Raw genomic sequence first — 12,650 nt, 5'->3', positions numbered from 1 at the left:
TTATTTGCAGCGATGTCTGTGGCAGACATCACTTTAAAAAAAAAATGAGGGAGGGGTTTAAAAATAAAATGACCCCCCCCCAAAAAAGCACTCGGATTCCCTCTGACTAAAAGCGTGACTTGACAGTCCCAATTGTGTTCTTCCACTTCCCTCTTCCTATGCTGGTGTTTGCTCTACCTCCACCTTGTATTTTCCTTATGCACAATGGTTTGAGGCATTAGTTTTTTTAGCAGGCACTTCCCTTTAGCACTTTCTTGTGTGTCTGAGTCACTGAGATGTCGCCATGTGCTCTAGGGCAGGAAGTGTCCCTCATCAATTTGGGGTGTCTTGTACACATCCTTAAAAAAAAGGGTGAAGGTGAAAATGGGGAGTATAAAGGGGGATTGAAAAAAAGAGTAGGATACATGGGATGGGGTAATTCATATGTAATACAGAAGGAGCTACAGAGGAGAACAGAGAAGGATTGGGGAAAACGGGTTTAGTAGTATCATGCAGCACAAATGTGTATTTTGGATACATTCACACTCAAATGCTGATAAATCCCGATAAGGACTTTTAGAAATAAATAAATAAATAAATAAATAAATAAATAAATAAATAAATAAATGCAAACTTATGTATATATGTGGAGACTGAAAACTGGAAACCTGTGAAATGGAGAGAAACCAGAACTGTTCACCTATCCCTGCAAGCGACGTGTGAACAGGCCTTATTAAACGCAGTAAAACGAGATTTAGGACACCTTATTGTGCTGTGAACAGGAGCTGGTGGGAATGCAGCATCAGTGAAATGTGGGAAGATCTGTTTAAGTTTTTGTCAGCCTACACCGTACAATGACATCTGAAGAGGCAGTCAAGAATTGCAGTCTAATGAATATAACCACCAGGTTAAGTGTCAGTGCCCAGTCTCATTACCATTTCATCTGTTTGTGACAATCTTTGTAGAAGAAATGAGATGTTGTAAAAGCGTTTTCCAAATACCTTGTATTCTGTTCATTTAAATCCATGCATGGTATTACTTAGCCCTTTCCAAGAGTTCAGCAAAGCTATTTTTCTCTGAGCCCACCTTAGTGATTAGTCTGAGTGCAATGATAGAGGTGGGTGGGAATGGCATGGGCAGCTGATCTCAATCCCAAAGAGATGAGAGGAAGCATCTTCTGTTATATTTCAGAGAAAATATTAGATTAAAATTCAAATATTTTCCCATGACAGATTGTTACGAGAATGGGAAATGGCACAAACAATCAATTGTGATGACAAAGATTTAACAAAAAAAGAGGAAGGTTAATTATAATTGAACATTCCCTATGGATCTTTGAGGAGATATGGCTCAGTCTATTTCCTATTGACAGGTGGCAGTGTAAATTAAATGTAGTATTATGAATTCAAATTGGATTTCAACTGCTCATCATCTATATCGCAGCCTGAGAATAGGTTACGTTGGGCCTATTTTCACATCCTCATTGATTTTTCATGAGGGTAGATTTATGATCATCTTACAACATTTGTCAGCTAAGTAACATGTTATTCTGAATATCCTGCCCCTTCTCACCCGTAATGGAAATGAAGCTGTGGGCTACATTCTAAAAAGTACAAAATCAAAGCTGCCCTTCTCTCCTCCTATTATTTCCTATAATATAGCATTTGAAGGAATCAGAATTATATCCTTTTTGAACTGGGCCTGTGAGTCCAGTTTAAACCAGTAAAAGTGTTTGGCTTAAGAGGTGTATAGGCAATTATGCCGGAGAACAAGAAGAGTGATTGTCCCCTTAAAGCTTTGGAGGCTGCAATCATAGCCATGTCTACTCAGAAGTAACTCCCATTGAATGCAGTGGGGCTTACCCCCAGTTTAAGTGGGTTTAGGATTTCAGCCTCCACACCAATAACATTAGGAAGATAGTAAAATAGTAAAAATGGAAACTTCCTTACAAGCTATAACCTTGCTTCCAGGTAAATAAAACTGGAGTCTTTGCTTTTAAAAAGTATATAATGAATCAATAGAAACCAATGTGAACCCCAGAGAGAGGGAACTAGGCCAAATTAAAATCATATTGATTTCAATGGGAATTAAGCATGTGCTAGTATCTCTCCTGTCATATAAAAGGAGAGTGAGAGGTGTATACCTTTGACTGGATTGTGCTCACACTTCAAGGGGAAAATGGCTTGGAACAAATAGTACAATTCTATGCATGTCTACTCAGAAGTAAGTCAGCAAGGCTTAATTTTATCTACGTATAGTCACCTTCAAGTGGCGGAGCTATTCCTACCCCCCCTTTTAAGTTACAGTGATGTTTATATGCATATATGTTTAGCCTTCATCATATGAATGAATGAACGAAAGACTTTAAAGACTTGTTCAAACAATATGTGTTTCGTGGATCAATTGTTTCACTGCAACTGCAGCGAATGGATACAGCAAAGGCAATAAGGATTGTAGAATACCACAGGTATGTTACATTCTATAAAAATCCTAATTTCAATTGGGGTAGGGTGTGTTTAATAGAAGGTATATTCTATGAAGTATACTTTTTCTGGCTTTAGAAGAATTCAGATTTTCAAGGTGCATAGAGTCTTGGTGTCTGACAAAATAGAAAATGCAGCGCTTTTTTAAAAAGCTACTGGTGTATATATAGAGAGAACACAACTTTTTAGCCTATGCATGAGATGGAGGTGGCAACACTCAGCTGCTAACAATAACTTTCAGTAATAGCTAGGGATTATGGCACATAAATAGAAGATATCATGAAATATTCTTTTTCTGTAGATGAAAAAGAATCACATATCTTTATTATGGTACCTAATTTATGCATTTCTCATGCCATCTGGATAGAATTACTTAAAAGTTAACAAAAGGGATCACACAGTCAATTAATACTTAATAAATCTAAAGCACCTCAAAAAGAATATTTTACATAATTTGATTTTTTTAGAAATAGAATTGGAAAAGGCAGAGTAATAAAAACTACCTATGGGCCTTACTACATATTTAAATAGTGCTTAGCCATCAGTTTCAACATAAATATTTTAGGATTAAACAATATTGACATAACCATATAATTTAGACCCAGTATTTCTTGGGTTTTTTCCATTTAAATTATTTTAACATTCACCTGAAACTAGAAGGTTCGTAAATTGAAAAGGTAATGAAATATTCCCCCAACCTATGAAATGTTCAAGCATATGTTCATGTTGTTCATTGTACCCTCCCCACTATGGAGGTAGGGTTGTAGCTCAGCAGTACAGCATCTGCCTTGCATGCACAAGATCTAAGGTCTAAACCCAACATCTCCAGAGAGGACAGAAGAAGTAATTCCCTTTCTGGAGAGCCACAGCCAGTTAGCATAGAAAGGACTGAGCTAGATGTACTATGATACATCAAGGTGCCATCAGCACAACTGGGCACCTTCATCTCCCTCAGCTGCAACCAAACATGTCTCTCCCACATCAGTATCCACAGCAACAACAGGAACTGTAACTCCCCGATGGTTTGACCTCACCCTCAAAGGCACACTCTTCCCAAGACAGACAGGTGCCCAGCAACAGAACTAGATGGGTCAGTGGGTCTGATTCAGAATGTGATAATTTCCCTGAACTGGGTTGGTTTGGAAAGGAGGGGATACAGGCTCCATCTGAATTGGGTTGGGCCACCCATAGTAATCCAGAACTGTCAGGAGGCAGAACATCAAGCATGAAGAAGGGAAGGCTATGTGAGAAGAAGGTTAAGCAGTGGACAGGCCTAGGAGAAGCATAGGGGGACCTACCAGGCTGACTGTTTTCATGGGAAAAGGTGGATGCCTTGGGATGTGAACTGCAGGGTACTAATTTGCAAGTGTCAGGTGCCAGAGTCAGGAGTAGGTTAGTAATAAAACACCCAGTGCCAGGGAACTCTTCATTTCAAGAAACCAGAACAGTGCAGCCCTAATGATCACAGCAACTCTTGCCCTCCAAGGCAGTTGCAAGGACTGAAGGTCCCTGCCTTCTCACCACTCTCTAAGGTTCCTCCCGCAGTTCCTTCCCCATTAGCCTAAGGCTCTGTCATCTTGTCTCTCTATGCTCAACTCTCTTCATTTCTCTGTAAGTTCTGGGAGACTGGGAGAGGGAAGCTGGCTGCATCCAGGAGGGGGAGGCTCCCTGGGTTCTTCTGCAGCCTGCCTCCTCTCTGTCTCCTGGCCCCCATCCTCTCCTGCCTCTGAGTCTGGACTGCCCTCTGCCACAACCTCTTTCTGCTCACTAAACTCTGTTGCATCTTTAGCTTCTGACCACTCCTCCTGCCAGTCTCCCCCCTCTTCTCCTTCTGACCACTAATTATCATCCCACCGCCAGTCCCCTTGCTCTGAGCCTTTTTCCTCTGGAGGTTCCCAAGCCTCCCACCACTCCTCTGCATCCAGCCAGTCCATGATGCAAAAGACTTTCCCACCTGATCTCTCCTTCTGATGCTTGCTTCTCCTTCCTGTCCACAATCCCTGAAAGCAGCACCCAACAGGATTGCTTAAGAGCTGTGGAGTGGAGGATTGGATCCTGTGGAATGTAGGGTGCTCCTTCACAAGGCCTTCCCCATAGGATTGACAACCCCCCCCCCCCCAGTCTCAGTCACCATATCCTTCCCCTATCCCATCCCAACTATGTGTTTAATTAAGCTTGGATTAAAAAAATGATGATTAGCCTTTAATTCTGCCCCTTAAATTTATTTGGGGCTGGATCTGAGGTAGGCGGTCCTTGGGTCAGGCTGATATGGGGCACCTGGGTCAAGATTCACTGTCCTAACTACTACCCAGCTACACAAGGAAGACATTCTTGCTCTTCACCCCCTCCATGCCAATCACAATAGGGTGTGTGTGGTTGATTGGAGCTATTGATTTAATTTCTGTTGGGATTCACATCTAGGAGTTTTGCATAGAATACAACACTCCCACACAATCCAATGAACAGTAAAAAGGAAACTACATTGCATGGGGACCAAGCTGAATCAATTGGCATAGGTTATCTTCTACTTTATAGAACAAGATATAGCGTTAAATTATATGTTTGAGGGAATGTATTTATTTTATTGCCACAAGCAAAACTACGTTCTCCATGGTTCCAGGCAACACATAATTACATGTGTATTTGTAATAATAATAATAATAATAAAGTGAGTAACTTTTGTCACTTATGCACAGGTTGGACTTATTTTATTAGGCTTTACATATATATAAATGCAATCATTTCATTGTCAGGAGCCTAAGGCTAGTGTTAATTACAGTACGAGGCTTCGATTATTAATGCATCTTTACTTATTGAAGTGTGAAATAAGCAATAGTAGTTGGAATGCTCCAATTAAATTAGGCTCTGAGACTGGAATTCATAAATAGGATTTTTTCTTGTATTTATAGCTCACTTATAGCAGCACACACAGAGACTAGTGGGTTCTGTATCTTACCACAGTTCCCAAACTCTGCCCATTGGAACAACTTATTCAAATATCCCCACTGTAAATATAAAATATATCCAAAGGGTCCTAACTTGTTTTCTATACTGCAAGCACAGGAACATTTAATTCTCCCATTCTAATGAATGGCTTCTCCCCTTGGAAAATATTTATCTGATCATCTTTATCTGAGGATGTGAGGGAACTTACAAAAAAGTATTAGATTCTAGTGTATATCTTGCTTTACACATGTGCACTGATGTCTCTGAATTCTGGACATAAAGTAATGTTTTAGCTCCAAGTTTGCTTTTTTAAAAATAAAATAAAAATGTGGCTGCACAGTGAATGTGATGGTATACAAATACATTGGTATGGGATTAGATTATATTACAACACAGAAGGAATGTCCTGGTACTTTGAAAGAGCATTTCTGTGCTTAAAGGTCTTGATTTTTATGCCTTGCTTCGTTATTTACTCTTGCATTGTTCTGTATATTGACATATTGCAGATTAATCTTTGGGTTAGGTAAATATTGATGAAATGTTTGAAATTAATTTGTTTTTGTTTAATATTGACATTGATTATTCAGCACTGCTGGACATTATGATCTTTTTGAACTTTTCGATATTGTGATTTGTGGCTTGTGGCTTGTGTTTTGTGTGTGCGTGTGCATCTACTTCTCTTAATGGATTTATTTGGCCATTTAAATAATAATAATAATAATGCAAACCTTTTTAAGCATGATTGTAACAGAGGCAAGACCCAACATTCTGCCACTTAATAATCCCTTGTCTATCATAAACACTTTCCCTCCATTACAGTCAAGAAAGGGAAAATACAGATTCCAGATTTTGCATAGATATCCACAAAGATGTTTTCCCATTATTTAAATTTTGTCCAACAGGAACCTAAGAGGGAGTCCTTCAAATTTACACCTATTTTCCATAGTTCCTATGATTGGAAAAGTCCTAAATATCCATCACCTGAAATGCTCCACTTACACACTTCACACATCCTTGAAGGCACTTTGGCTGGCTGGCTGCTTCCCTTACCAGTCATAGGCCCCCTGAACAAAAGCATAGAGTAGTTTTGTGTTTTCCTTTTGACCTGTTGTATTGAGAATTCCTGTTCTGCTGGCACATCAGGAGAAGATGCTCTGCTTGTGTATATTACTTAAAGACTATCACTAAGATTAGTCAGAAAGCCACTGGTTTATTTTGTTTTGCGTAACTACTATTTCTCTGTTAGTCTACCTGAATCCTGTAGTCGACTAAGAATTGTACTTCACCACAGGATCAGTCTCTCTCACTGGCCTAGCCATTTCTCCATGTCAGGCATAGCCAAACTCGGCCCTCCAGATGTTTTGGGACTACAATTCCCATCATCCCTGACCACTGGTCCTGTTAGCTAGGGATGATGGGAGTTGTAGTTCCAAAACATCTGGAGGGCTGAGTTTGCCTATGCCTGCTCCATGTTATAAGCTTTTAAGGAGAGAAAAGGTATGGGCTGGGCCAGAGAGCATGCTAATTCTGTTTTCTTGCTTTCAAGGTTCATTCATTTCTCTCTAGAGATTCCACTTCCCATCCCAGGCAACTACTAAGCTTGCTTTACATCTTCCCAACCCATTTTGAAGCCAATTTTCTCTTCTGTTCTCACTTTGCCCTCATTTTCACCTTCACCCCTATGTTCATGCCCTCTCCTTTTGTACAACTCTTCCTTTGCACGCAAACCACCCTATGATAGCCACCTGCATCTTCTTCCTCCCACCCATTGCAACTGCCAAGCACCCTTTTCACTTCCTGCCCAATTATGAAACTACCATCCCTTCCTATTCTTCAGAACCTTTCATGAGCCTGCTTTCATCCCCCCCCAACTCCCATGCCTCATACTTGCCTTGCATACAGATGACCCAAATTCCATGTCTTTTCCTTTCTCCTATTCTGCAGCCCCTTTTGGGTGCACATGCTATTGTCACCTTCACCTCCTTTCACCTACCTCTTCTTTTCTCTTTCCAACTCTCCCTTCATTGGACTGGTCATGTTGTGTGAATGCCTGATGATCACCTTCCAAAGCAACTACTCTATTCCAAACTTAAAAATGGAAAGCGTAATGCTGATGTCAACAAAAGAGGTTTAAAGACTGTCTCAAGGCAAATCTTAAAAAAGTAGTATAAACACTGACAACTGGGAAACACTGGCCTGCGAGCGCTCCAGTTGGAGAACAGCCTTTACCAAAGGTGTCATGGGCTTTGAAGACACTCAAACTCAGGACGCAAGGGAGACACGTGCTAAGAGGAAGGCATGCCTGGCAAATCCACACCGTGATCAACTCCCGCCCAGAAACCAATGTCCCCACTGTGGAAGGATGTGTGGATCCAGAACTGGCCTCCGCAATCACTTACAGACTCATTGTTAAAACAGTGTTTATGGAAGACAAGCTTACTCGGCTACCAGTGATCACTGAAGAAGAAAGAAGAAGAAGAAGAAGAAGAAGAAGAAGAAGAAGAAGAAGAAGAAGAAGAAGAAGAAGACAGACAGACAGACCTCCCCCATTTTCATGCATCCTCCTCCTATTCTACAGCCCGCTTTGCATGCCCTTACCTGATGATATATGCTACTGTATCTTTAGGATGAATAGAAATTGTGTTTTTATATTGCAAACTGTCCTGTGATTTTCAGATGAAGTGTGGGATATAAATGTAATAAATCATCACCATCTCTTCTAAATTATTACATTGAATCTGGAACTTTGTCTTGAACACAACATGTAGTGCCAGGTATAAAAGCTATTGTGTGAAGGTACGATGGAGTATTGTGTGGAGTACGATGGCTCCAAATCATTTCTCACATGAGTCAACTGAGGAATGGAAGAGGAAGAAGTTTGAATACAGTGAGAAGAGAGTGATGTTGAAAAGAAAAAATATGGCTGTTTTAAACAACAGCAGAGATGGAAAGAAACTGATGGAAACAGCAACCTAGTTTTAACCAGGAGAAATAGCAGAGATGGGCGCAACACAAAAGCTAATGCCGAAAAGCATACACAACAAAGCCTTTCCTAACTCTCTTGTTGCTATACTCAAACCTTGTTTTGAACTGCTACTTTGGCTTGGATCCTAATAACCAGAGGGAAAGCTACTGAAGAGGGCTTTTGCATACCATTTCCTCCCAATCCCCCCCTCCCACTATGCTTTGTACCATCAAAAACCTTTTTTTCATAATCTTCATAACCTAGTTTTAAAATAAGTGTTAGAGAAAACTGTTTTAAGTGAATGACACATTGGCATACAGCACCTAATAAATGTAACAAAATTAATTAGCATTACAGGGGAAAAAAGTGTTGTAAATGTCATTCTTGTAGTCTAACATTTATTTATTTCTGGTGGATGTGCCCTAAAACAAAACCATATCGAAGATCTGCTGGAAAGAACAGTGAAGGAAATAATAGGTTTTGAGATTCGATTGAACCCTATTTTGTTTTGGCTAACCTGTATGAGAAATATCACCATACTTTGTAAATAAATTGCAGCTTTTGTGTTTGTAGCAGCACAAACTGTATCCGCTAAATACTGGAAAGAAGAAAATATATCATTAGGTCAGAGTTGGATAAAATAATTATGGGACTATGCGCTATTGTTTAAAAAAGTAAATAATAAGCTACATTCATGTAAAATAAAGGTGCCAGCAACTGGGCACCTTTTTTCAAAACTGGCACATATTTATTGTTTGTTCTGAAAGAACATTGGAATGGATTGTTTACAAGTAATCTTCCTTGTAGGTTATAATTTTATTTTATTTTAAAAAAAGTTTATAGCAAAGACAAAGAGGCAAAATGTGGATATATATATAACTGTAGCCCTATGAGACTGTAGTATTCAAGATCATGCTGTGTAGTACTACTTCCTCTGTGCTTCAGGAGGTGATGTTTGCATAGAGCCCTGTGTCGATAGCTCCACATGTACGCTCCAATTTGGTGGTCCACATGTCTTGAGAATTAGGCCTAGGCCCAACTTCACTAGATCAGTATTAAGTAGCTGAAAACATGGACTTCACCTGCTCATGCCAAACCTATTAATCTAATGCCTTCATGAGTGCTAAATTCATCCATTAATTTTGGAAATGGAAAGAAAATGTGTGTGCTATTTTGGAACTCGGAGAAGGGCTTGGGATGTTTGCCTTGTGAACTGATTGCACTGCATTAAAGTCATGGCAAATAGCTCAGTCACAATAATATAAATCAGTCACAATCATGACAACCATGAATTTAATTATAACCAAGCCCTATTTCATGGACTTTCAGGAAGAATAGCACAGAAAGAGCTATCAGAATCACCAATATCTGAATGGAGAATTGATGGTGGATAAGCTTTTGTGTTTTGCAAATAAATGAACTGTTATGGATGGATGAAATCATATGTGGACTAGCTTGTCCTGAAAATGCAGGGCTGAATTTTCACAACTGACACTAAAAATGCCTTTTTGTCTCTTGTGAATGTTTTAAATGCAACCTTGCTTTGTTTTTGCCTGTTGCTGCTGGTAAGGGATCCCAAGGGAGGGAATAGGTCATGCCATCAGTCTGCTCCTCTTGTTCCCAGTTGACCTGGAAGCCAGGATTCTGTTGCTGATTCTAAAGGAGGATGAAAGTTGTGGCTAATGGAGTTGTTTTACAGCCCACAGACTAGATGAGAGGGCAGCTACACTCCAGCGGACAGACACTTTGGCATTCCATCCCCCTTTAATTCTATATTGTTAAATTTATTATATGGTTATTATATTAAACTGGGTGATATATTATTGGGTGATAATTGAAAATGTGCTATTGCTACTAAAATCAAATCAAATCAAACTTTATTCACGTAGCCAACAGGCCATTGCGACTAAGAATACAGATAAAACAGATAAAAATACTGGAGAAAGACCAGTCAGGTACACAAATATATAAATATACTGATAAATCATATGCTATTGCTACTAAAAGTGAGAGTCTGAATTGTATTTTTTTGTATTGCAAAGTTGTTAAATAGCATGAGAGCTTGAACTAATATAGAGTAAGGCCTTACCTCTGTGGGAAATGGGAGGGACTGGTTATGTTGCTTTATATACAATCCAGCATTGCCCTAGATTACTGGTCTTCAACTGGGGGGCGGTGCAGTGTTTACCAAACGTGGATGTCCAGCTGCTTTCGGACTACAATTCCCATCATCCCTGACCACTGGTCTTGGTAGCTAGGGATATGCTATTTGGGAAACACTGCACTAGTGGGTCATGGCCTGATTCAACGTGGGTCGAAACAGGAGCACCAACACCATGAAAATATATGGTAAAATATTAAGAAATAAGTCCCCAAGTGCATGTTTGGATTAAAAGTGTGCTGTGGTTGAAGATGCCTGTCTTGGATGATGGTCAGTGAATTAACTGATTGTAAGTTCATTCCTGCTTCATGCTGTCATGGATTTTTATTTTTATTTTTTATTGGTAGTCTAGATGTTCATTTTGTGATAAATGATTGGGGAAAGCTGTGTGTGTGGTGGGTATGGTTGGTGGGAATGCTTGTGTGTGAGAGTCTATGCAGTGGAGAAGTGGGAAGGTAGAACCTTTGTCCTTGCACTATTTTCCTGCAAAAGTTCTGCTGCTGCAACTACCAAGGTACTTTTTATTCCAACTGCGATACACTGGGGGAGGAGTTGATCTGAGGGTATGTTTTTGATTGCACAATCAGTTCATACCAATCTCCCAAGAAACACAGTTACTCAGACTACAGCTTGAAAACCACCAGTAAAGTTTAAGCAGAGCTCCACATTAAAACATTAAGTCATATATTCACTAGACACTGTTTTTGCAAAGATTGTAGACAAAATGAAAAATGCAACTACAGTTGGGAATACTCCATTCTTCCCGTCCTTGTACTAAACCTATCAATCTCCTGCCTACCCAAATTCCATGATTCAAGGAATTAGAACTAGAGAGAATGACTTTCTTCCTCCAAAACTATAAATAGTATATCACCATTATGTTTGTTTGTTTGAGATGTGCACACATGTAGACTTGCACATAGCTGGCTATAAATCAATGCCTCAAGCTTCCCTCAAGGAATGTTAAGAGAGTGCACCTCACATGAGAGAAAAATGCATTTAAAATTACTGTAGCTATAAAACAAACTGACATAACCCAAAGCAGCAAATATGACAAAAAAAGTCTTCTGGGGCCATGTTGGTACTTCAGTGAAGCTTTTGACTTTTAGTTTTATTTGCCTAGAAGTGATACAGTTTACTTTCTAAAATCCCACAGAAGGCACTGCTGTGTTTCCCTAATATTCAAACCATTGCATCTTTCTCTTCAATGACTATCACTGATAGATTCAAGTAACACCTTACAGCAACTATGAGATGAGAGCTTGTTACTGAAATTTTGAGCTTGGACAAAGTATCCTAAGAATGATGTAAGCTAAAGGTGCTTAAATAAGGCTAGCACCATTTCTAACCTGTCTAATTGTTGCTATATGAGGAATCTCTGCTTTTCTGCTCTCTTTGGGGTCCCTCTGTGAATCTGTTCTTGGACCACCACTCTTCTTTCTCGACATACAGTTCCTGAGTGACCTCTACTAACCCTATGACTCTCCATACCACCTATATGTAGAATATACCCAGATCTACCAATATTTTCTTAGAACTGCCCCCTTCTTCCATTCTGGCATCTCCAGCTGGCTCTCTACCATTCTAGCTTGGAAGATTTGGTCCAAGACCAAGCTTTTCATTTTCTCTTTCAAGTCCTTCTCTCCTCATATTGACTGACAATGTTACTAGCCACCCTGTTGAGCAGCCACATAACCTTGGCTTTCTGTTTGACTCCTCTCTCTCCTTTGTTCCCCATATCCAGGCTATCAATAAGTCATGTCATTCCTCCTTTTACAACTGTGCAAAATATACCCTTTGCCCCCTCAGCAGACACTGTGGTCCACACCCTTGTCATCTTTCTTCTAGACTGCAGGAATCTCTAGAGAAGCATCCAAAGATGCTGCAATAAGGATAGCACCATTTCAGCAGCAGGAAGTAGAGCTGGACATCAGTATTCTGAAACTGAGTTGTTATGGTAGCACTCTGACCAACTGAACACAGTACCTATCAAAATAAACAAGTCTGAAGAACTGAGAACATGGCAGGACAGAACATTTAAGCACGCCTACTGTGTACTGGGACACCTCTATAATGCTGCCTACAGCTCTTCTGAAAGCTATATGCACATACAATT

This window comes from Lacerta agilis, chromosome 2 (genome assembly GCF_009819535.1).
Source record: "Lacerta agilis isolate rLacAgi1 chromosome 2, rLacAgi1.pri, whole genome shotgun sequence".
NCBI classification, from domain to species: domain Eukaryota; kingdom Metazoa; phylum Chordata; class Lepidosauria; order Squamata; family Lacertidae; genus Lacerta; species Lacerta agilis.
Note: the sequence above shows the minus strand (reverse complement) of the source record.